Source organism: Phyllobates terribilis, unplaced genomic scaffold, assembly GCF_046119375.1.
Source record: "Phyllobates terribilis strain yellow unplaced genomic scaffold, ASM4611937v1 Scaffold_5__5_contigs__length_657084704, whole genome shotgun sequence".
Lineage (NCBI taxonomy): Eukaryota > Metazoa > Chordata > Amphibia > Anura > Dendrobatidae > Phyllobates > Phyllobates terribilis.
Genome location: NW_027362765.1, coordinates 11,954,678 through 11,982,411, shown reverse-complemented (window position 1 = coordinate 11,982,411; position 27,734 = coordinate 11,954,678). Strand labels below are relative to the sequence as shown.

Genomic DNA, 27,734 nt, shown 5'->3' with positions numbered 1-27,734 from the left:
GATAATTGACAGAAACCTGTTTCCTTTCTGAGATCTACAGCTTTCGGTTTCCTAGTCTATATCGGGGTAGTTGAAGTCCCCCATAATAAGCACCTCATTATTTTTTGCTACTTCGTCTATTTGTCTCATTAATAGACTTTCCGTGGCTTCTGCTATATTTGGTGGTTTATAACAGACTCCTATGATAATTTTATTATTGTTTTTTGCCCCATGTATCTCCACCCATAAGGACTCGACCTCCTCATTTCCCTCCCATACATCCTCCCGTATTGTAGGCTTTAGACACGTCTTTACATATAGACAGACTCCACCCCCTTTCCGACTTCTTCGATCCCTTCTAAACAGACTGTAACCCTGTAAGTTAACTGCCCAGTCATAGCTTTCATCTAACCATGTCTCGGTTATTCCCACTATGTCATAGTTACCTGTAGATATTTCTGCTTCCAGTTCATCCATCTTGTTTGTCAGGCTCCTGGCATTTGCTAGCACGCAGTTTACACGATTTTGTTTTGTTCCAATCTTCTCCCTGTGGATTGTATTAGAAATTTTCTTACCTCCCTTCCAAGTATCTTGTCTTGGACCTTCTTTGTCGCACTTCATATCTTTCATTAGTATGTTCTCTGGTTGCATGTTCGTGTCCGGCGTTTTTCTTCCCATCCCCTCTTCTTCTAGTTTAACGCCCTCCTGATGAGTGTTGCGAGTCTTTGTGTTATGAGAACGGTGGAGATGGCAGGATTAGAGCCGATCAAACTTGTGACTTCTCCATCTGTCTTTGACTTTTATAATATTTGTTTCAGGGTGAAGATCTGACCCATATTAATGCTACAGAGACATATGTGAGGGGTGATGAGCGGTGTAAAGAGGAGTTTCCTACATATGACTACCCAGGTGAGTAGTAACCACTAAATGCAGAGAAGTCACAGATTCTTCTCAGACACCGGCTGTGGCTTCTCTATCAGTGATGTAGTCCAGCCGTATCACAATCGTGTGATCACCATTTTGCCGCTAGTCCACAACATTCTCCTCCATCCGAAAATATTCAGATTACTTTGTGTAATTGTGAAAGCCCTTTTCTATAGAACTTACAACCTGGATCATCCACCTACCCCCTGGGATTAGGAGACGCTGACCATTACCTGCCCAGATCTGTAAACTACAAAACCAAATGACAGCGTACGTAGAATGTGCTGACAAGTGAGAAAATCACTTGGAGAAAAATATAATGATGGGCCTGTAAGAGAAAGTGGAGGGTAATGATGCTGTTGGCTTCCTAGAACCCTGATATCTTATTGGATGAATCTACCTTCTCTCCCTTCTGTGATGCTGAATGTGCTCATATGGTCCCTACAAGACCAGGTCCAGTCTTTCTGGCCAAACTTCACTTTTATGATCGACAACATTAAATGTGCAGTGAGGCCAAGTGTGATTTTCTGTCCAATAACAACAGAGTTTCCCTTTATCCTGACTTTTCAACTTCTTTTAAAACCAACTAACTTCAAACAGGATTGTGATAAACTATACAGAAAACATTACACCTGTGCCATGATATATCTCTAAGCGGTGCGTGGCTGATGGCTGTAATATACATTTATTCTCGCCTGCAGGTGATGTGCTGGCATGGCTCGAGCCCTGGTTTCATGGATTCACTCCACATCATAAATAGAATTGAGCGAATTTGTTCGGCATTTCAAATTCAGGGTCGTGTTCGGGGTTCCGGCTTGTTCGAGCCAAATGGTCCACCATAAATGAGTGTGACTCCAGTTTAGTGTTGGATTTCTCCCTTCATACATACGTTGTTGTTGGGGATGTTACATGTTTATATATTCTTTCTTTTTTTACAAGTTCATTCTGTATAATAATTTCATTGTGGTGGGATCGGCCGGCCTCACTTATGTGACTCTGTAACTCCCTTGTAGTCTTTCAGAAAGATCTCCATTACCTCTTCCAAATGCCCGAGATCTAAATTTAAGACACCTCAGCTCTGCAGTATTATAAAAAAAGTTCACTTTAAATGTTTAATATTTCTTCTCATCTGACAGAAAATATTGTCCCTTACGATAGTTTAGATTGCCAAGAGCCCTCGAGCCCCATACTCTAATTACCCCAGAGAGGTTTCCCCACTAGTTACTCATTTTTCTCTGATGAAGACTGTTGAGTTTGATCATTTTAGTAGATGTTTTATTGTCTATAGTCACAGTTTTTGACTTCAGTAATCCTCTGATTTAACCCCTTCCTGCAGCCAGTATTATGTTTCTAATCAGACCCATTTTTTAAATCTGACATGTGTCACTTTATGTGGTGATAACTTTGGAATTCTTCACAAAGGATAATAGGAAACAAATGGACCTTACAAATTATTTTCCAACTTCTCTGGAATCTGACAATACCCTATATACGGTTGTACACTACTGTCTGGGCACATGGCAGGTTAAGAAGGGAAGAAGCGCCATTTAGATATTAGGAATGCAGATTTTACTGGAATAGTTTGCAGACACAATGTATTGGGGCACCGTTCATGGTCACCTGGAAGCTCAAAAGATGGCCCCCACGAACAGGCTTGCCTTATCTACCCCGTTTACAGATTTCACAAATTACTTTGCTCATCACCATTTAACCCCTCTACATGGATCTGGACTTACACAGAGACCCCTAGGCTTGGGCCATGGTGTTACCTGCTGTTCTGTGGAGCAAGATTGGAAGAAGAATAGTCAGGTAGCCGAGTCAGAACCAAGAGGATAGAGAAAATACAAACTCAGAAGACACAAGAGTAGACCGTAAACGGGCCGGGATCACAACAGAAACAAATACACAAGCCGAGAGCTGAGCACAGAGGACTGAACCAGAGGAGAAAAAGGCTGTATCTGGCAGCTTCCGGCAATATGCTTCCAGCTTTAGTAGGGTGCGGTGCTCTCCAATTGGCTGAAGCAGGGAGCAGATTACTCCAGCTGGACAGCACACACACCCATACTGCCAGACTGGATGGTACTACAGGTCCCAGCAACCCTAATCTTAGTGGCTGGACAGAGCCTGCGCCGCCCAGAGCTTCTGGTTCAGATATCTCCTCCATCACCAGCGCCACCTGCAGAATGAATAAGGCGGCGCCTGGTGACAAAAGCAGACGTCACACAAGTCGAAGCAGGAGGAGAAGTAGATGTCTCAGAGGAGATGGGACACACCTTTTGCAGAAGCCCTAATATAACAAAATGGCAGAAAACCAGAGCAGTAGAAATACCCATAAAATGACTCCATTTTGAAAATTATAACCCTCAGTGAATTAATGTATAGGAGAAGTGAAATTATGAATTCAGTCACTTTCCAAAAATTATCATGTAGTGGATGTTGGAGAGTGAAAATTACAAATATATAATTTTATTGCCCAACACATAGTGCCCAGATTGTGCTCCAGGAGACACACACCGTAAATTAAGTGGGGTCTTCTCACTATAGTAATGCCAAACACATGAATGATAAATGTGGTTTGAGCGCACTGCAAGGCTAAGGAGTGAGGGGGAGATTTAACTTTGGGAGATCAGATATTAGATATTGCTGGATTGGTTTATGGAAGCCATGTTGATTCTCAAGAGCCTTTGAGCCAATAATAATGTGGAAACTTCTGTTTTTCCACTGACAGATGATGGACCTGAGTGGGGACTTGTTTTTTTGTGAGATGAGTAGAAGTTTTTATTGGTATCATTTTTGCCTACATAACATTTTTTGATGGCTTCTTATTCCATATTTGGGAGGCAGAATGGACAAACAGTTGAAAACCACGCTCTACTGGTTCATCCTATGAGGTTTTCTATTAGACTATGAACTGTCATTCTGTCAATAACTTCTCATTTCTACAGACATTTCAAGTACAATTAACACAAGAATCCCATAGAAAAATAAATAAAGATTGCATACCACTTCTAAATCAATCTAAACAAGCACATCTCTGGGCTACATGCTAATCCGGGGAAATGAAGAGATATATGCTCAAGTTTAAAAATCAATTTTATTAGACACAAATCTAAAAAATAGAGGAATATTTAAAATCCTCTATTGTTTAGATTTGTGTGTAATAAAATAGATTTTTAAACTTGAGCTTATACAGTGCCTACAAGTAATATTCAACCCCCTGCAGATTTAGCTGGTTGACACATGCGGAATTAACTTGGCATTGTGACATTTGTACTGTAGATCAGCCTGGAAGTGGGAAATGCACTGCAGCAAATTTTTTTTTTTTTTTTAAAACGTTAAAAGTTAATTCAGAGTATCATTTATTATTCAACCCCTCAAACCACAAGAATTCTGTTTGGTCCCCCTAAAGTATTAAGAAGTAGTTCAGGCACCAAGAATAATGAGCTTCACATGTGTGGATTAAAGATCTCTTTTGCTAGCCTTTTCTGACTATTTAAGACCCTCCTCAAACTTGTGAACAGCACTCAGACATGGTCAACATGGGAAAGACAAAGGAGCATTCCAAGGCCATCAGAGACAAGATCGTGGAGGGTCACAAGGCTGGCAAGGGGTACAAAACCCTTTCCAAGGAGTTGGGCCTACCTGTCTCCACTGTTGGGAGCATCATCCGTAAGTGGAAGGCTTATGGAACTACTGTTAGCCTTCCACGGCCAGGACAGCCTTTGAAAGTGTCCTCCCGTGCCGAGGCCAGGCTTGTCCGAAGAGTCAAGGCTAACCCAAGGACAACAAGGAAGGAGCTCCGGGAAGATCTCATGGCAGTGGGGACATTGGTTTCAGTCAATACCATAAGTAACGTACTCCACCGCAATGGTCTCCGTTCCAGACGAGCCCGTAAGGTACTTTCAAAGCGTCATGTCAAGGCTCGTCTACAGTTTGCTCATGATCACTTGGAGGACTCTGAGACAGACTGGTTCAAGGTTCTATGGTCTGATGAGACCAAGATCGAGATCTTTGGTGCCAACCACACACGTGACGTTTGGAGACTGGATGGCACTGCATACGACCCCAAGAATACCATCCCTACAGTCAAGCATGGTGGTGGCAGCATCATGCTGTGGGGCTGTTTCTCTGCCAAGGGGCCTGGCCATCTGGTCCGCATCCATGGGAAGATGGATAGCACAGCCTACCTGGAGATTTTGGCCAAGAACCTCCGCTCCTCCATCAAGGATCTTAAGATGGGTCGTAATTTCATCTTCCAACAAGACAACGACCCAAAGCACACAGCCACGAAAACCAAGGCCTGGTTCAAGAGGGAAAAAGTCAAGGTGTTGGAGTGGCCTAGTCAGTCTCCTGACCTTAACCCAATTGAAAACTTGTGGAAGGAGCTCAAGAATAAAGTCCACATGAGACACCCAAAGAACCTAGATAACTTGGAGAAGATCTGCATGGAGGAGTGGGCCAAGATAACTCCACAGATCTGTGCCGGCCTGATCAGGTCTTATAAAAGACGATTATTAGCTGTAATTGCAAACAAGGGTTATTCCACAAAATATTAAACATAGGGGTTGAATAATAATTGACCCACACTTTTATGTTTAAAATTTAATAAAATTCAACTGAGCAACATAACTTTTTGGTTTGTAAGATTTATGCTTCTGTTCATAAAACCTACTCTCGTTTGCAGTTTGAAGGCTCTAACTTATTTGCATCTTATCAAACCAGCTAAATCTGCAGGGGGTTGAATACTACTTGTAGGCACTGTATCTCTTCATTTCCCTGGATTACCATATAGCCCAGGGATGTGTTTGTTTAGACATTTTAAGTACAAATCTTCAAAAATATAAATTTCAAGGATATTTAATTCAAAATTAATAATTGTTTTTTTTTCTTGGCAGATGATTGTACCAGGAGATCAGATGGACAGGAGATTTTTAAATCTGACGATCTTGAGATCCCACAGGATACAATTGAAGTGAATGCCATTACTTCAGATATACCATCATCCCTTCACAGCAAAGATCTGTCATCTGATCCTATGAAACAGGTCCTGTCTGCTGATTCATTACCGACTACTAAGGAAAATCAAAATAAAATAAGCTTTAAAAAACGAACTGCTCCTAAAGCAAAGAAGCCATTTTCACATTCAGAAAATGGAAATAGTTTTACCTTTGAAAAGTCTATTCTTAAACATCAAAAAATACACAAAGCGGACAATAGATTTTTTTGTTCCAAATGTGGAAAATGTTTTAACCAGAAATCAGTTTTTGTTGATCACCAGAGACTTCACATAGGGGAGAAGCCTTTTTCATGCTCAGAATGTGGGAAATGTTTTAATCGTAAAAAGTTTCTTGATAGACACAAGAGAATTCACACAGGGGAGAAGCCTTTTTCTTGTTCAGAATGTGGGAAATGTTTTAACCGGAAAGACCATCTTGATAGCCACCAGAGAACCCACACAGGGGAGAAGCCCTTTTCCTGTTCAGAATGTGGGAAATGTTTTAATCGTAAAATGAATCTTGATACACACAAGAGCACCCACACAGAGGAGAAGCCCTTTTCCTGTACAGAATGTGGGAAATGTTTTAACCAGAAATCAGGTTTGATTAAGCACCAGAGAACCCACACAGGGGAGAAGCCCTTTTCATGTTCAGAATGTGGGAAATGTTTTAACCAGAAATCGGGTTTGATTAAGCACCAGAGAACCCACACAGGGGAGAAGCCCTTTTCCTGTTCAGAATGTGGGAAATGTTTTAATTATAAAATGATTCTTGATAGTCACAAGAGAACCCACACAGGGGAGAAGCCTTTCTCCTGTTCAGAATGTGGGAAATGTTTTAACCACAAATCAGGTTTGATTAAGCACCAGAGAACCCACACAGGGGAGAAGCCCTTTTCCTGTTCAGAATGTGGGAAATGTTTTAATTGTAAAATGATTCTTGATAGTCACAAGAGAACTCACACAGGGGAGAAGCCTTTTTCCTGTTCAGAATGTGGAAAATGTTTTAACCAGAAATCCAATATGATTAGGCACCAGAGAACCCACATAGGGGAGAAGCCTTTTTTCTAATCTTTTTTTTAATCCAATACATTTTTATTGAGATGTTTTCATTAGTTTTTTTTTTACAAAACAGGAAACCAGTACATACAATAATAAAATAACATACCATAGGATGACATACATGCATCTCTCCTATATATCCTTTAAGCTTGCCCATTACCGTCTGATAACTTGCAATTACTATATCTTACAATTAACATTCTTGAAATCTCTTATATAACCATAATATTATAATAAACATTATAATCCTATACACATATAGGTGTGCTATATTACCCATACCACATTTAAGGAATTCCAATATACATTACAATGAAACATTAGACCTCGCCATTAGCCCCCTTCTCCCATAAGTCATTGTCTCTCCAACAATAACCCCCTTGATGGCATTCCAGGTGTATCCAACCATAAGCCCCATATTTTCTCTAATTTATTCATTGAGTTTTGTTTTGTATATACCCCCTTTTCTAATCTGATAATATTATTTATCCTATTTTTGAGTTCACTAATTTCTGGAGGTGAGGGGTTAATCCATTTGGATGCAATATGTTTCCTAGCTTGAAATAAAATATGTGAAATCCCTATTGAAATTGGGTTAAATTCCATATAATCTTCTAATATACCTAATAGGCATTTTTTGCGTCTGGTTGAATATCTATTTTATATACCCTCTGTTAGGCGTCGGTCTTGTGCTGGATTTGAAATGGGTCCAGGACCTTCTGTGGTCTCCCATTTCAGTCCAGCCAGGGCTGATGCTGCTCAGCATCACCATCAGCCTCAACGCCTAGCCGGTCCGCAAGCACTGTTTATCTCCCAGGTAGTTGTGCCTAGCAGTGTTAATCCTGGGTTGCAGGAGACAGGGCTTGTGGAATCTAAGTCCAGGATTTGCCGAACTGAGCATGTCTGTGACCTGGAGGATCATGATTGGTGGGTTGGCACCCACCTGACCCGGTGACCTGGCACCGCCTGATTGGTCCACGGGTAACGTCACCAATGGCGCGTCGGTGGGCAAGGCTTAGTCTTTAAAAGGCCCGCCCACAAACATGGCGAAGCGCTCAGATCATTTTGCAAGTGTTGCCGTTGTGTGGACGAGTGTATTCCACGTGCTCTCTCCGTGACCTGCCGATGCCAGAGTTAGCTCGGCTGATTAGCACAGCTCACTCTGGCAGGCTTAGATTCGTTTAGGCAGGTAGCTACGTCTTGCAGCCTGGCTCAGCCAAAGGGGTTGCCTAACACCTCGAGCAGTCTGCAGACACCGTGTCCACGGCTATCGCCTGTCAGCCACGTGGAGTAGTACCCTTCAGTCCGGTGGCACGCCGGCTGGAGGCACTTATACCCATCGCGTAGTCACACACGCATCTTAGCTCCAATCCCTACAGCGTAGCTCCTGTATCGAAGACAGGGCTACTGCTTTCCCTCCAGTCGCACGTCTCCCTGCGGTTCTTGGGGATTGTGTGAACCGCTGAAACCCGCTCCGTGTGCATTAACTCGGAGTGTTTCTTCAGTTAAGTAGGTGCTATTCCGGTCACTCTTCTCCCGTGCAGTTAACGGAGATAGAGCGAACCGCTATACCCGTTCCTGTGTGCTGAAACACGGAAGGGTTTAACATTTAAGTTGGTTACTTTACTTTCCACCCGGAAAGTGTTCGGCAGCAGCCCTCCAGGCTGCATCGCGGACCCCGGGGTCGGTTGCGTTCCATTTTAATAAAGTTGTCTGCAACCGCCCTCCTAACAGTATCTGAGCGCCAGGGTCTTGCCGAACATAGCCGACAACCAACAATTGCAGCGGTATATACAGCAAGTGGAGGCCAGACTTAGAACTCTGGAACAAACTGCTCCGGTCGCTGATATCACTGCAGTAGCTTCCCAGGCAGCTACTCTTGCAGCCAACATCATTAACTCGGCTGCAGTGAATACTGCAAGTGCCCCATTACCCCGGTTTGCTCTCCCGGAGAAATTTTCTGGGGATAGTAAACTTTGCAGGGGTTTTATTAATATATGCTCCATTCATTTGGAGATGATGGAGGCACGGTTCCCCTCCGAAAGAGCCAAAGTGGGATATATCATCTCATTGCTTTCCCACAGGGCTCTGGAGTGGGCTACTCCTCTCTGGGAGCGGAATGACCCTGTTGTAGTAAATGCGGGTCTTTTCCTTAAGACCCTAAAAAGTGTTTTCCTGTGTCCTCAGGTCACGCATGATACGGCTCTTAAGCTCCTTGCGTTGGTCCAGGGTTCGGCCACCGCCAGTCACTATGCCGTCCAGTTCAGAACCTTAGCGGCTGAACTGGATTGGTCTGAGCGGTCGCTTATCCCGGTGTTCTGGAAGGGTCTGGCTGGGCATATTAAAGATGCTTTATCTACCAGAGAGATTCCTACCTCTCTGGAGGAGTTAATATCTCTCGCTGACCGTATTGACTTGCGTCATGCCGAACACAAGTTAGAGCTAGAGGTTGGCAGACCTCAGCATCTATTGGCACCAGGCTCCTTTAGACCCAAACCTAAGACTCTCGACCCGGAGCCTGAGGCTATGGATATATCCCGGACTGAGTCTAGTCCCTCTCGTTCCCGACCCGCACATCTCTTGGAGCACCCCGTAAATAAGGTTTCCAAGCAGTCGGTGAAACGAGTAGGCCTTACCACCGTTGGAGGAGGTGTATTAGGGTCCGGGGCTTCTTCCTCCAAATTAGCATACAATGTGACATTGTCCTTTGGTAGATCTACAGTTACTGCCATGGCGTGGGTGGACTCTGGTGCTGATGGCAATTTTTTATCTACATTTGCCCAGAGGCATGCCATCCCTATTGAGCTACTCTCCAGACCAATAAACATTTGTGTTGCCAATGGTTCACGCCTGGATGTGCAAATCACCCATCAGTCGATCCCTCTCTCCATGTCATTCCCTCAGGGCCACCGGGAGATTATCTCATTTCTTATTATTCCCGGTGGATTAGACGAGGTGTTACTGGATCTTCCTGGTTACGTTGTCATACTCCACACATTGACTGGAAGACGGGGAGAATTTCTTCCTGGAGTGAGAATTGTGCATCTCAGTGTTTGGTCAAAGTCACCCGGAGGGTAGTCTCTGATCCTGTACAGATTCCTTGTCTGTTTCCAGGACCCGGGTCTTGTCAGATTATGCCGCAAAGAACTCTCAGGAGGAGAGGGTGGCTGCAGTGTCCTCCAATCCGGTTCCATTGGGGAGGACGTTTGTTCCCTAATCTACGGAGTATGGTGCTCTCCTGGGCTCATGCCCCTAAGTCCGGAGCTCACCTGGGGGTCAAACGTACCACTAAGTCCCTTCAACGGTCCTATTGGTGGCCCCGGTGGCGCCAGGACGTCAAGGACTTTGTTCTCGCGTGTCCCGTCTGTGCGAGAGATAAATCTTTTCGCCAGAGACCGGCGGGTCCTTTTTCCCTGTCACCCATGAAGGATCCCACACATAGAGAACCAGCTGTCACCTCTTGCCATCCTGCTTCCTGTCCTAAAAGAGGGTACCCTGTAAACCGGAGGGGTCACTGATTCGTGAATCCTCTCTGTGACCTGTTGGACCACATCCTTGCCTCCCGGCACATGGAGGAAAATGAGCATCAAGTGGAGGGTGATAATGTTAGGTGTCGGTCTGGTGGTGGATTTGAAATGGGTCCAGGACCTTCTGTGGTCTCCCATTTCAGTCCAGCCAGGGCTGATGCTGCTCAGCATCACCATCAGCCTCAACACCTAGCCGGTCCGCGAGCACTGTTTATCTCCCAGGTAGTTGTGCCTAGCAGTGTTAATCCTGGGTTGCAGGAGACAGGGCTTGTGGAATCTAAGTCCAGGATTTGCCGAACTGAGCATGTCTGTGACCTGGAGGATCATGATTGGTGGGTTGGCACCCACCTGACCCGGTGACCTGGCACCGCCTGATTGGTCCACGGGTAACGTCACCAATGGCGCGTCGGTGGGCAGGGCTTAGTCTTTAAAAGGCCCGCCCACAAACATGGCGAAGCGCTCAGATCATTTTGCAAGTGTTGCAGTTGTGTGGACGAGTGTATTCCACGTGCTCTCTAGCTGCTCTCTCCGTGACCTGCCGATGCCAGAGTTAGCTCGGCTGATTAGCACTGGTCACTCAGGCAGGCTTAGATTCGTTTAGGCAGGTAGCTACGTCTTACAGCCTGGCTCAGCCAAAGGGGTTGCCTAACACCTCGAGCAGTCTGCAGACACCCTGTCCACGGCTATCGCCTGTCAGCCACGTGGAATAGTACCCTTCAGTCCGGTGGCACGCCGGCTGGAGGCACGTGTACCCGTCGCGTAGTCACACGGAAGGGTTTAAGATTTAAGTTGGTTGCGTACCTTTCCACCCGGAAAGTGTTCGGCAGCAGTCCTCCAGGCTGCATCGCGGACCCCGGGTTCGGTTGCGTTCCATTTTAATAAACTTGTCTGCAACCGCCCTCCTAACACCCTCTTTATAATAGACAGAACTCATTTCCAGTATTTACCTAACTCCCGGCATTCCCATAGCGTATGTAATAGGCCCGCAGCATCCATTTTACATCTTGGACGTTCAGCAGCAGTCCGGTATCCTGTGTTACATAGGAATCTAGGCGTCTTATATTTCCTATGTATTAATATGATCTGGGAAAATCTCTGCGCCTCATTTACAGATAATTGGGGTACCAGTTCTAATACCACTCTCCATTGATCCTCAGAAATTGGACCTATATCTCCATCCATTTTTGTCTAGCTGGAGAAGGAAATATTTTTAAATAATTATCAAGAAGGACTCCGTAAATATCAGAAATACGACCCTTAGTATTTCCCTTCTCTAATACCAACTTAACAAAAATATTATTTTCTACCCAAAAGGGCGTCCATCTTGATTGTGCATTAAATGAATGCCGAAACTGTAGATATTTATAGAATTGTTTATTTGTCACCCAAATCCCCCCTTTAATTGATCAAAGGACTTAAGTATCCCTTCACACAATATGTTTTATATCATATATATTCCTTTATCCACCCAACTCCGGAATCCCTCTAATTTATAGACCTCTGCATATTTATTATTAAACCATATAGGTGTAGATTCATTACAGTCTCCTATTTCCATTATATCTCTACCCCTATCCCAGACCTTGTAGAGTAGAGCAAGTGTAGGGTATATTGATTTCTTGTGTGCGAGGTCATTCAGTTCCGCTATATGAATAGGAATATTCCACGGTGTTCCTGAAGTAATTAACCCCTTAATACTATCTGGGTTTGCAGCGCTTTGCCACCCACCCAAATGTTGCAATATAATATATTAGTGCATTAGGAATCGCCAATCCTCCAGATTCCTTGTCACTTTGTAGATATTCACATTTTATCCTAGACGATTTCTTTTTCCATATAAGAGAACGAAACTTGCTATGAATTTTCTGGAAATGGGAATTATGGATCCAAATAGGGGCATTATGCAGAATGTATAAGAGTTGGGGCATCAATATCATTTTTAATAAGTTCCCTCTTCCTACAGCTGATAATGGTAATCTCCACCACGCATCGATTTTCTTTTTATACTTTTCCAGAAGAAGATATAGATTCAGTGCAATGTAATCCGGAGATCTTATCGTTATACTTATACCAAGGTATTAGAATTTCTCAACCGTTTGTATTCGTGTAGGTTCTAATATGCTGGAATCAGGGATATCATCAAATGGTAGAATAACCGACTTATCCCAATTAATGGACAGGCCTGACCATTCACCAAACTCTCCAATAATGTTCAGACTAGGATCAATAGACTTCTGGATATCACCTACAGTAGAAACCAGAAGTTTCTATACACTATATATAAAGACACATCTGATGTTATTCTCAATATCTGACATGAAGTCAGAATAAATCTTTCCCCTTTTAGGTCAATTAGGATTATACCATAATTACCATCATTTATAATATTTACCAAATGCCAGAATAATGAGAGAGAGAGAATGCTTTAAGGCGTTACACATCTCTATAGGCTTTTCACCTCCAGTATTCCTATGTCGGGGGTGATGTACAGACGTGGGGCTCTGTCACCGCTGTAGATGTGGAGGGCAGTGATTGTGCTGCTTTCCTCAGATGACCGGACATTGCTCTGTTATTCCCTGAGATGAATGACAGAGGGCAGTGCTGGGGCAGATACTGACAGCCAATGAGTGTGCAGAGGGCGGTGCTGGGGCAGATACTGACAGCCAATGAGTGTGCAGAGGGCGGTGCTGGGGCAGATACTCACAGCCAATGAGTGTGCAGAGATCAGTGCTGGGGCAGATACTGACAGCCAATGAGTGTGCAGAGGGCGGTGCTGGGGCAGAGACTGACAGCCAATGAGTGTGCAGAGGGCAGTGCTGGGGCAGATACTGACAGCCAATGAGTGTGCAGAGGGCGGTGCTGGGGCAGAGACTGACAGCCAATGAGTGTGCAGAGGGCGGTGCTGGGGCAGATACTGACAGCCAATGAGTGTGCAGAGGGCATTGCTGGGGCAGATACTGACAGCCAATGAGTGTGCAGAGGTCAGTGCTGGGGCAGATACTGACAGCCAATGAGTGTGCAGAGGGCGATGCTGGGGCAGATACTGACAGCCAATGAGTGTGCAGAGGGCGGTGCTGGGGCAGATACTGACAGCCAATGAGTGTGCATAGGTCAGTGCTGGAGCAGATACTGACAGCCAATGAGTGTGCAGAGGTCAGTGCAGGGGCAGATACTGACAGCCAATGAGTGTGCAGAGGGCGGTGCTGGGGCAGATACTGACAGCCAATGAGTGTGCAGAGGTCAGTGCAGGGGCAGATACTGACAGCCAATGAGTGTGCAGAGGGCGGTGCTGGGGCAGATACTGACAGCCAATGAGTGTGCAGAGGGCGGTGCTGGGGCAGCTATTGACAGCCAATGAGTGTGCAGAGGGCGGTGCTGGGGCAGATACTGACAGCCAATGAGTGTGCAGAGGGCGGTGCTGGGGCAGATACTGACAGCCAATGAGTGTGCAGAGGGCGGTGCTGGGGCAGATACTGACAGCCAATGAGTGTGCAGAGGGCGGTGCTGGGGCAGATACTGACAGCCAATGAGTGTGCAGAGGGCAGTGCTGGGGCAGATACTGACAGCCAATGAGTGTGCAGAGGTCAGTGCTGGGGCAGATACTGACAGCCAATGAGTGTGCAGAGGGCGGTGCTGGGGCAGTTACTGACAGCCAATGAGTGTGCAGAGGTCAGTGCTGGGGCAGATACTGACAGCCAATGAGTGTGCAGAGGGCGGTGCTGGGGCAGATACTGACAGCCAATGAGTGTGCAGAGGTCAGTGCTGGGGCAGATACTGACAGCCAATGAGTGTGCAGAGGGCGGTGCTGGGGCAGTTACTGACAGCCAATGAGTGTGCAGAGGGCGGTGCTGGGGCAGATACTGACAGCCAATGAGTGTGCAGAGGGCAGTGCTGGGGCAGATACTGACAGCCAATGAGTGTGCAGAGGTCAGTGCTGGGGCAGATACTGACAGCCAATGAGTGTGCAGAGGGCGGTGCTGGGGCAGATACTGACAGCCAATGAATGTGCTGAGGGCGGTGCTGGGGCAGATACTGACAGCCAATGAGTGTGCAGAGGTCAGTGCTGGGGCAGATACTGACAGCCAATGAGTGTGCAGAGGTCAGTGCTGGGGCAGATACTGACAGCCAATGAGTGTGCAGAGGGCGGTGCTGGGGCAGATACTGACAGCCAATGAGTGTGCAGAGGTCGGTGCTGGGGCAGATACTGACAGCCAATGAGTGTGCAGAGGGCGGTGCTGGGGCAGATACTGACAGCCAATGAGTGTGTAGAGGTCAGTGCTGGGGCAGATACTGACAGCCAATGAGTGTGCAGAGGTCATTGCTGGGGCAGATACTGACAGCCAATGAGTGTGCAGAGGGCAGTGCTGGGGCAGATACTGACAGCCAATGAGTGTGCAGAGGGCGGTGCTGGGGCAGATACTGACAGCCAATGAGTGTGCAGAGGTCGGTGCTGGGGCAGATACTGACAGCCAATGAGTGTGCAGAGGGCGGTGCTGGGGCAGATACTGACAGCCAATGAGTGTGCAGAGGGCGGTGCAGGGGCAGATACTGACAGCCAATGAGTGTGCAGAGGGCGGTGCTGGGGCAGATACTGACAGCCAATGAGTGTGCAGAGGGCGGTGCTGGGGCAGTTACTGACAGCCAATGAGTGTGCAGAGGGCGGTGCTGGGGAAGATACTGACAGCCAATGAGTGTGCAGAGGGCGGTGCTGGGGCAGATACTGACAGCCAATGAGTGTGCAGAGGGCGGTGCTGGGGCAGATACTGACAGCCAATGAGTGTGCAGAGGGCAGTGCTGGGGCCAGGGGTGGATTAAGAGTAGTAAGGGCCCCGGGCAGTTTAGAAGGCGCGGGCCCCCTCCACACACCTGATTTATCACGTGACATGTCACATGATCCCCTGTGATAGATCTTGTGATAGTTCACGGGAAATTAATTTGGCATAATATTAATTGTGCTGCCTCATCTGAGAGCAGCACAATATTGGGGCAGATACCCAGATTCCAGCGATGTGTCACTTTTTCAGCTGCTTGTTGTCATTTTGAGAAAATCACCGTTTTATCTGCTGCAGATCTAGCAGCTCTCTGAATGCTGCGCTCTGTATAGTCCCACCCACACCACTGATTGGCAGCTTTCTGCCCATGCTCAGTGTACACAGAAATCTACTGATCAGTGATGGGGGTGGGGTCCTACAGAACTTACTAGTCATCTAGTGATAATTACCTTCTGACAAATCAATGATTTTATCAAAACAACACTAAGCAGCCCAGTAAGTGACACATTACTGGAATCAGTGCCTCTAACCCTACATTATGCTGCTCTCAGATTAAGTGGCAAAAACCTGATGACAGATTCCCTTTAAAGGAGCTGTAAACACAAAAAAGTTTGTATTAAAAAAATACAAGCCATTTGTTAAATTAACTTTTTTTCATTGTTAATTCACATTAGACTGTATCTTCAACACTTTTGTCAGCAGGTCTTATTACAGACTCTGAATAGGGCAGCTCTCTCCCTCTCCCTCAGCAGAAAGTCACAGCATGGTTAAAAAACGGGATCTTTTATGATTTTCTCATAATAAATAAAAAGGACATGCAAGTCCTCCAAACTATTTTCCGTTTCTCTATAGGGGAGGTCCTAAATCTTTCTTGTTCTTTAGTTGATCACATGTCAAAAAGGCAAAGCATTTACTATGAACTCGCCTAAAAAAATATACACTTGGAGAGTAATATCATCATCTGCATGTAAATATTCCTTGACTCTAAGGGCTCGCTCACACTGTCGTATAACACGGCCGAATGCTATGTGATGTTTTATCGGATAGGACTCGGCCCTATGTTATACTATGGGACAGTGCAGATCTGCGATTATTGGCATGAGAAAATAATCTCATTCGATATTCGGACCATGTGCACCCATACAAGTCTATGGGTGCACGTAAAACATTAGACTGCACTCTGATGTCATCCAAGTGCAGTCCGATGAACACTCACAGAGACTATGGAGAAGATGGAGAAATTAAGTTCTCCATCTTCTCCATATCTGTGCTGCGAGAGAATCGGATCACACTCAGTTGAAGCTCTGACAGAGTTTGAGCCGAGTGTCATTAGCATAATTGGCCCTATTCTCTTGCATGAGAGAATATATGGCTTAGTGAGTGGACCCTAAAACTGAATAGTAGTGACAGACAGGCACCTCACAAGCGGGATCCATGTAGCTCTCAGATGTCATGTAGGTAGGGCTTCATTCCATGGGGTAGGGCTTAATTTCAAGGTATATAAAAACAATGGACTTCAAATAAAAATTAAATGAACACAAAAAGCACTAATTGAATTATTTTTTTCGTATTTATGTTTGCAGCCCCTTTAAAAACCCTTTGAGGACCAAGGCACATATATGTCCCATAGTTTTAAACTGGAAAAAAATTTGATTGAATAAAATTTAAAGTCCTCAAAGGTTTAAGTAGGTCATAAATTCATATGAATACTTGCTCATACAATTGCACATGCCAAAAGATGAAGAACAGAATCAAAAATATGACATTAAGTGGAGCACTTACAGGTATTCAAGGTGAAAGAGAGCAGCAAAGGCATCGTCTCGAATGACAGTAAATGAGTTAGAATTCAGCAAGCTGAAAATGAAGACAGCAGGTTAGAAGCGAACCAGACTTTATGGTGCTCAGAATTAGTCAAGCAGAATTTATTGACTGCTCTTGCAAAGCACTGAGACTCCCGCTGTGTATAGATGGCGCCGTGCGGCCTCCCGCTGTGTATAGATGGCGCCGTGCGGCCTCCCGCTGTGTATAGATGGCGCCGTGCGGCCTCCCGCTGTGTATAGATGGCTACGTGCGGCCTCCCGCTGTGTATAGACGGCACCGTATAGATGGCTACGTGCGGCCTCCTGCTGACTATACGTGTATAGATGGATACGTGCGGCCTCCTGCTGAGTATAGATGCTGCACGGTGCCCCCCCCAGAGACAGCAAGAGGGCGCACAGCGCCATCTATACTCAGCGGAAGGCCGCACGTATACATCTATACACAGCGGGAGGCCGCACGGCGCCCCCCCCAGAGACAGCAGGAGGCCGCATGGCGCCATCTATACTCAGCAGGGAGCCGCACGTAGCCATCTATACACAGCGGGGGGCCGCACGAAGCCATCTATACACAGCGGGGGGCCGCACGGCGCCATCTATACACAGCGGGGAGGCCGCACGGTGCCATCTATACACAGCGGGGGACCGCACGACGCCATCTATACACAGCGGGGGGCCGCACGTAGCCATCTATACACAGCGGGGGGCCGCACATAGCCATCTATACACAGCGGGGGGCCGCATGTAGCCATCTATACACCGCGGGAGGCTGCACGGCGCCCCCCCCCCCAGAGACAGCAGGAGGCCGCACGGCGCCAACTATACTCAGCAGGAGGCCGCATGCAGTCACGCACACACACAAACATTTACAGACACGCATAAACACATTTGAAACACAAAAATACATACAAACAGACATCACACAATGACATCTGCCCACACACACACACACAAACAGACAGACATCACACACACACATACAAACAGACAGACATCACACACACACATCTACCCACACACGTCTGCCCACACACACACACATCTGCCCACACACACATCTGCCCCCACAGACAGACAGACATCACACACACATCTGCCCACACACACACACATCTGCCCACACACACACATACACATACATCTGCCCACACACACATTTGCCCACACACACACATCTGCCCACACACACACACAGCTGACCACACACACACAGCTGACCACACACACTCACACACCTGCCCACACACACTCACACACCTGCCCACACACACCTGCCCACACACATTCACACACCTGCCCACACACATTCACACACCTGCCCACACACACACACACACCTGCCCCCCCACACACACACATCTGCCCACACACACACATCTGCCCACACACACATCTGCCCACACACACACACACATCTGCCCACACACACTCACACACACACCTGCCCACACACACATACCTGCCCACACACACACATCTGCCCACACACACACACACACACATCTGCCCACACACACATATACACACATGTGCCCACACACACACACACCTGCCCATACACACACACCTGCCCACACGCACACACACACCTGCCCACACACATGCACACATATACACACACATCTGCCCACACACACACACATCTGCCCACACACACACACACCTGCCCACACACACACACACCTGCCCACACACACACACACCTGCCCACACACACACACCTGCCCACACACACAGACACACCTGCCCACACACACACATACACACCTGCCCACACACACACACCTGCCCACACACACCTGCCCACACACACACCTGCCCACACACACATGCCCACACACACACCTGCCCACACACACACACACATGCCCACACACACCTGCCCACACACACACACACATCTGCCCACACACACACATCTGCCCACACACACACACACCTGCCCACACACACACACACACCTGCCCACACACATGCACACATATACACACACATCTGCCCACACACACACACCTGCCCACACACACACCTGCCCACACACACACACACCTGCCCACACACACACAAACCTGCCCACACACATACACATGCACACACATACACATCTGCCCACACACACACCTGCCCACACACACACACCTGCCCCCACTCACACACACCTGCCCCCCCACACACACCTGCCCACACACACACACACCTGCCCACACACACACACCTGCCCACACACACACACACAAACCTGCCCACACACATACACATGCACACACATACACATCTGCCCACACACACACCTGCCCACACACACACCTGCCCACACACACACACCTGCCCCCACTCACACACACCTGCCCCCCCACACACACCTGCCCACACACACACACCTGCCCACACACACACACACACACCTGCCCACACACACACATACACATCTGCTCACACACACATACCTGCCCACACACACACACCTGCCCACACACACACATCTGCCCACACACACACACAGCTGCCCATACACACACAGCTACCCACACACACACACCTGCCCACACACACACCTGCCCCCCCCCCACACACATCTGCCCACACACACACACACACCTGCCCACACACACACCTGCCCACACACACCTGCCCACACACACACACACCTGCCCACACACACACCTGCCCACACACACACACCTGCCCACACACACAAACCTGCCCACACACATACACATGCACACACACACACATACACATCTGCCCACACACACACACACACACCTGCCCACACACACACACCTGCCCCCACACACACACACCTGCCCACACACACACGCACCTGCCCACAACACACACACATACCTGCCCACACACACACACCTGCCCACACACACACACCTGCCCACACACACACACACCTGCCCACACACACCTGCCCACACACACACCTGCCCACACACACACACACCTGCCCACACACACACATCTGCCCACACACACACACACCTGCCCACACACACACCTGCCCACACACACACCTGCCCACACACACATCTGCCCACACACACACACACACACATCTGCCCACACACACACATATACACACACACCTGCCCACACACACACCTGCCCACACACACACCTGCACACACACACACACCTGCCCACACACACACACACCTGCCCACACACACACACATCTGCCCACACACACACCTGCCCACACACAGACACACCTGCCCACACACACACACACACATCTGCCCACACACACACATCTGCCCACACACACACACACACATCTGCCCACACACACACATATACACACACACCTGCCCACACACACCTGCCCACACACACACACACCTGCCCACACACACCTGCCCACACACACACATCTGCCCACACACACACCTGCCCACACACACACACCCCTGCCCACACACACACACACACACCTGCCCACACACAGACACACACCTGCCCACACACAGACACACCTGCCCACACACAGTCACACCTGCCCACACACACACCTGTCCACACACGCACACACCTGCCCACACACACACCTGCCCCCCCCACAAACCTGCCTACCCACACACCTGCCCACACACACACATATACACATGCACACACACACATACACATCTGCCCACACACACACACCTGCCCACACACCTGCCCACACACACACACCTGCCCACACACACCTTCCCACACACATACACACCTGCCCACACACACACACATGCCCACACACACACATGCCCACACAAACACATGCCCACACACACACACCTGCCCACACACACACACCTCCCCCCCACACACACATGCACACACACAACTGCCCACACACACAACCTGCCCACACACACACCTGCCCACACACACACACCTGCCCACACACACACCTGCCCACACACACACACACCTGCCCACACACACACACCTGCCCACACACACCTGCCCACACACACACACACCTGCCCACACACATACCTGCCCACACACACCTGCCCACACACACACATGCCCACACACACCTGCCCACACACACACACCTGCCCACACACACGCACACACACCTGCCCACACACGCACACACACCTGCCCACACACACACACACCTGCCCACACACACACACACACCTGCCCACACACACACACACACCTGCCCACACACACACCTCCCCCCCACACACACATGCACACACACACATGCACACACATCTGCCCACACACACACACCTGCCCACACACACACCTGCCCACACACACACACCTGCCCACACACACACACACCTGCCCACACACACACACACCTGCCCACACACACACACACCTGCCCACACACACACACACACCTGCTCACACACACACACACACATTTGCCCACACACACACACACACACACTCACCATCCCCCAGCTCCATTCCTCCTGCCTGCTCTGACTTCTCCATTGCAGCACTGCAGGCCGGGCGCGCACTGCGTGACGTCAGAGCTAGGAGACACGGCCGTGCACAGGGCCGTGTCTCCTAGCAGTGACGCGGCCAGGCCAGCACAGGGAAGTTAACTGCTGCAGTGCTGGCCCGGCCGATGAAGAAGTAGCGACGGCCGCTGCTGGGGGAGCAGTCCGGGGCCCCCCCTCCCGTCACTGCTACCGGTATGTGCCGCGGCGGTTCGCACATATAATGAGGGCAATCCGGCATTAGACACCCCGCCCGGAGCCGCGGGCCCCCTGCAGGCTCGGGGCCCCGAGCGGTAGCCCGGATTACCCTCATTATAATCCGCCTATGGTGCTCATATCTAACCTCAGGCCATCCCCTCAACACTCTTCTCCACTTTCAGGCTGTCTCTTCATCATTCCTCTCTTTCCTCGGACCATGTCCTCAGCGTTCCTCTCTGCTCTCAGGCCATCTCATCATTATTCCTGTCTGTCCTCAGGCTAAGGCTCATTACAACTTTGAACATCACAATGTACCCTGAACCAACAGCAGAAAGTATAGAAGAGGTTTCCCCTTTCAGTGTTCTGTACACAATCTACGAGCCTGTGTAACCAATACTATAATCAGCATTACTCACCTTCCCCTGCTCCAGTGCCGGCTCTCTGCTGCTGCTCGGGTCTTCTTTATAGGCTGCAGTGGTGATGTCATGTCTTTAGCGTGTGTGACAACCGCAGCCAATCACTGAGCTCAACTGTTCATACTGAATAAATTGGCATCAGTTCTGAGATCAGTGGTTGACTGCAGCGGTCTAATGCGCTACAGGTATGATGTCACCAGGGCTGAAAATTTAGAATCTAACAATTTTTCCGTGTCGCCATTTTCTGAGACCCGTAACTATTTTCATTCTTCCATCGATGGCCCGGTTTCAATGATTATTTCTTGTTTTCATCTTTTTGTGATATAATTTTGGAGGAAATATAACATTTTAGTAGCTTTTTATTACATTTTTATGTGGAATTGTGGTGGCCAAAAACATTATTCCTAGTTTTTCGATTGATACCATATGCGAAAAAATATTTAAAAATGTTATTAATTCAGGAAGTTATGTACATGGCAATACCGAATATTTTTTTAATGTACTGGGCAGTACGGTGGCTCATTGGCTAGCACTGCAGCCTTGCAGCGCTGGGGTCCTGGGTTCAAATCCCACCAAGGACAACACCTGCAAGGAGTTTGTATGTTCTCTCCGTGTTTGCGTGGGTTTCCTCCGGGTTCTTCGGTTTCCTCCCACACTCCAAAGACATACTGATAGGGAATGTAGATTGTGAGCCCTGATGGTGGCAGCAATAATTATGTATGTAAAGCGCTGCGGAATATGTTAGCGCTATATAAAAATAAAGATTTTTATTATTATGTATTACATTTTGCTATTTACTTTGGGGGACGGGCGGAATCATATAAACATTTATTGTTTGTGGTGGTTTATATTTTGTCTTTACACTGCTCAAAAAAACAAAGAGGACACTCCAATAACACATCCTAGATCTGAATGAATGAAATATTCTCATTGAATACTTTGTTCTGTACAAAGTTGAATGTACTGACAACAAAATCACACAAAAATCATCAATGGAAATCAAATTTATTAACCAATGGAGGCCTGGATTTGGAGTCACCTCCAAAATTAAAGTGGAAAAACACACTACAGGCTGATCCAACTTTGATGTAATGTCCTTAAAACAAGTCAAAATGAGGCTCATTGTTGTGTGTGGCCTCCACGTGCCTGTATGACCTCCCTACAACGCCTGGGCATGCTCCTGATGAGGTTGCGGATGGTCTCCTGTGGGATCTCCTCCCAGACCTGGACTAAAGCATCCGCCAACTCCTGGACAGTCTGTGGTACAACGTGATGTTGGTGGATGGAGCGAGACATGATGTCCCAGATTTGCTCAATTGGATTCAGGTCTGGGGAACGGGCGGCCAGTCCATAGCTTCAATGCCTTCATCTTGCAGGAACTGCTGACACACTCCAGCCACACGAGGTCTGGCATTGTTCTGCATTAGGAGGAACCCAGGGCCAACCGCACCAGCATATGGTCTCACAATGGGTCTGAGGATCTCATCCCCGATACCTAATGGCAGTCAGGCTACCTCTGGCGAGCACATGGAGGGCTGTGCGGCCCTCCAAAGAAATACCACCCCACACCATTACTGACCCACTGCCAAACCGGTCATGCTGAAGGATGTTGTAGGCAGCAGATCGCTCTCCACTGCGTCAACAAACTCTGTCACATCTGTCACATGTGCTCAGTGTGAACCTGCTTTCATCTGTGAAGAACACAGGGCGCCAGTGGCAACCTTGCCAATCCTGGTGTTCTGTGGAAAATGCCAAGCGTCCTGCACGGTGTTGGGCTGTGAGCACAACTCCCATCTGTGGACGTCGGGCCCTCATACCACCCTCATGGAGTCGGTTTCTAACCGTTTGTGCAGACACATGCACATTTGTAGCCTGCTGGAGGTCACTTTGCAGGGCTCTGGCAGTGCTCCTCCTGTTCCTCCTTGCACAAAGGTGGAGTTAGTGATCCTGCTGCTGGGTTGTTGCCCTCCTACGGCCCCCTCAACTTCTCCTGGTGTACTGTCCTGTCTCTTGGTAGCGTCTCCAGCCTCTGGACAATACGCTGACAGACACAGCAAACCTTCTTGCTACAGCTCGCATTAATGTGCCATCCTGGATGAGCTGCACTACCTGAGCAACTTCTGTGGGTTGTAGAGTCCGTCTCATGCTACCACGAATGTGAAAGCACAACCAACATTCAAAAGTGACGAAAACATCAGCCAGAAAGCATTGGTACTGAGATGTGGTCTGTGGTCCCCACCTGCAGAACCACTCCTTTATTGAGGGTGTCTTAATAATTGCCAATAATTTCCATCTATTGTCTATTCCATTTGCACAACAGCATGTGAAATTGATTGTCAATCAGTGTTGCTTCCGGTGTCCGGTATATGATTCGGGGTGAGCCTGTTATGCTCCTCTGCCCCCTATGCGTTTCTCCTTCTCTCCTCAGTCTGCAGACTCCCTCATGCAGACTCCATGAGCAGACTCTCTGAGCTCTGTCCCTGTCTGTACCTGACAGGAACTCTCACTTGCCTTCTAGCCCGCTCCAGGCTCTCACTGGCCAGACTAGCCCGCAGCTTGGGCCTAGCTTGGGCCTAGCCTGGCCTTCAGCCACACAGACTTCAGCTTGTTTGGAGCTGCAGCATCGTGACACACTGTCTGCTTTCCAGTGACTGACTTCCTGAACTCCACCCCCCAGTATGTATATACCTGACAGGGCTCCATGTAGTGGACTTGGGTGGAGGTGTCTGCATGTATTGAGGCCACTGGGAAGAATTCCATCCATGCACCCCTCTGGGAACTGTGGCACCAGTGCGCAGCAGGGCGCCACATACAGTACAGACCAAAAGTTTGGACACACCTTCTCATTTAAAGATTTTTCTGTATTTTCATGACTATGAAAATTGTACATTCACACTGAAGGCATCAAAACTATGAATTAACACATGTGGAATTATATACTTAACAAAAAAGTGTGAAACAACTGAAAATATGTCTTATAGTCTAGGTTCTTCAAAGTAGCCACCTTTTGCTTTGATGACTGCTTTGCACACTCTTGGCATTCTTTTGATGAACTTCAAGAGGTAGTCACTGGAAATGGTCTTCCAACAATCTTGAAGGAGTTCCCAGAGATGCTTAGCACTTGTTGGCCCTTTTGCCTTCACTCGGCGGTCCAGCTCACCCCAAACCATCTCGATTGGGTACAGGTCTGGTGACTGTGGATGCCAGATCATCTGGCGTAGCACCCCATCACTCTACTTCTTGGTCAGATAGCCCTTACACAGCCTGGAGGTGTGTTTGGGGTCATTGTACTGTTGAAAAATAAATGATGGTCCAACTGAACGCAAACCGGATGGAATAGCATGCCGCTGCAAGATGCTGTGGTAGCCATGCTGGTTCAGTATGGCTTCAATTTTGAATAAATCCCCAACGGTGTCACCAGCAAAGCACGCCCCACACCATCACACCTCCTCCTCCATGCTTCACGGTGGGAACCAGGCATGTAGAGTCCATCTGTTCACCTTTTCTGCATCGCACAAAGACACGGTGGTTGGAACCAAAGATCTCAAATTTGGACTCATCAGACCAAAGCACAGATTTCCACTGGTCTAATGTCCATTTCTTGTGTTCTTTAGCCCAAACAAGTATCTTCTGCTTGTTGCCTGTCCTTATCAGTGGTTTCCTAGCAGCTATTTTACCATGAAGGCCTGCTGCACAAAGTCTCCTCTTAACAATTTTGAAGAGATGTGTCTGCTGCTAGAACTCTGTGTGGCATTGACCTGGTCTCTAATCTGAGCTGCTGTTAACCTGCGATTTGTGAGGCTGGTGACGCCGATAAACTTATCCTCAGAAGCAGAGGTGACTCTTGGTCTTCCTTTCCTGGGGCGGTCCTCATGTGAGCCAGTTTCTTTGTAGCGCTTGATGATTTTTGCAACTGCACTTGGAGACACTTTCATAGTTTGCTCAATTTTTCGGACTGACTGACCTTCATTTCTTAAAGAAATGATGGTCACTCGTTTTTCTTTACTTAGCTGCATTTATAAGGCAAGAAATCCCACTTATTAAACCTGACAGGGCACACCTGTGAAGAGAAAACCATTTCCGGTGACTACCTCTTGAAGCTCATCAAGAGAATGCTAAGAGTGTGCAAAGCAGTCATCAAAGCAAAAGGTGGCTACTTTGAAGAACCTAGAATATAAGACATATTTTCAGTTGTTACATACTTTTTTGTTAAGTATATAATTCCACATGTGTTAATTCATAGTTTTGATGCCTTCAGTGTGAATGTACAATTTTCATAGTCATGAAAAAACAGAAAAATCTTTAAATGAGAAGGTGTGTCCAAACTTTTGGTCTGTACTGCATATATACAGTGGTGGCCAAAAGTATTGGCACCCCTGCAATTCTGTCAGATAATACTCAGTTTCTTCCTGAAAATGATTGCAATCACAAATTCTTTGGTATTATTATCTTCATTTAATTTGTCTTCAATGAAAAAACACAAAAGAGAATGAAGCAAAAATCAAATCATTGATCATTTCACACAAAACTCCAAAAATGGGCCAGACAAAAGTATTGGCACCCTCAGCCTAATACTTGGTTGCACAACCTTTAGCCAAAATAACTACGAAGAACCGCTTCCGGTAACCATCAATGAGTTTCTTACAATGCTCAGCTGGAATTGTAGACCATTCTTCTTTGGAAAACTGCTCCAGGTCCCTGATATTTGAAGGGTGCCTTCTCCAAACTGCCATTTTGAGATCTCTCCACTGGTGTTCTATGGGATTCAGGTCTGGACTCATTGCTGGCCACCTTAGAAGTCTCCAGTGCTTTCTCTCAAACCATTTTATAGTGCTTTTGGAAGTGTGTTTTGGGTCATTGTCCTGCTGGAAGACCCATGACCTCTGAGGGAGACCCAGCTCTCTCACACTGGGCCCTACATTATGCTGCAAAATTTGTTGGTAGTCTTCAGACTTCATAATGCCATGCACACGGTCAAGCAGTTCAGTGCCAGAGGCAGAAAAGCAACCCCAAAACATCAGGGAACCTCCGCCATGTTTGACTGTAGGGACCGTGTTCTTTTCTTTGAATGCCTCTTTTTTTTCCTGTACACTCTATGTTGATGCTTTTTCCCAAAAAGCTCTACTTTTGTCTCATCTGACCAGAGAACATTCTTTCAAAACATTTTAGGCTTTCTCAGGTAAGTTTTGGCAAACTCCAGCCTGGCTTTTTTATGTCTCGGGGTAAGAAGTGGGGTCTTCCTGGGTATCCTACCATACAGTCCCTTTTCATTCAGATGCCGACGGATAGTAGGGGTTGACACTGCTGTACCCTCGGACTGCAGGGCAGCTTGAACTTGTTTGGATGTTAGTCGAGGTTCTTTGTGCGGATGGTGGATAATCTTGCATTGAAATCTCTCGTCTATTTTTCTTTTCCGTCCACATCTAGGGAGGTTAGCCACAGTGCCATGGGCTTTAAACTTCTTGATGACACTGCGCACGGAAGACACAGGAACATTCAGGTCTTTGGAGATGGACTTGTAGCCTTGAGATTGCTCATGCTTCCTCACAATTTGGTTTCTCAAGTCCTTAGACAGTTCTTTGG

At 47.6% G+C, this 27,734-nt stretch overlaps 1 long non-coding RNA gene and 1 pseudogene across 1 annotated transcript in view; both read left to right on the top strand.

Annotated features, from left to right (window-relative positions):
* The window catches only part of LOC141270600 (uncharacterized), a 472,756-nt gene that overhangs the window by 43,672 nt on the left and 401,350 nt on the right, over positions 1-27,734 (top strand). The gene's annotated exons all lie outside the window — the stretch shown is intronic.
* LOC141270589 (uncharacterized) overlaps positions 1-27,734 on the top strand; it is an 83,497-nt pseudogene that overhangs the window by 29,793 nt on the left and 25,970 nt on the right.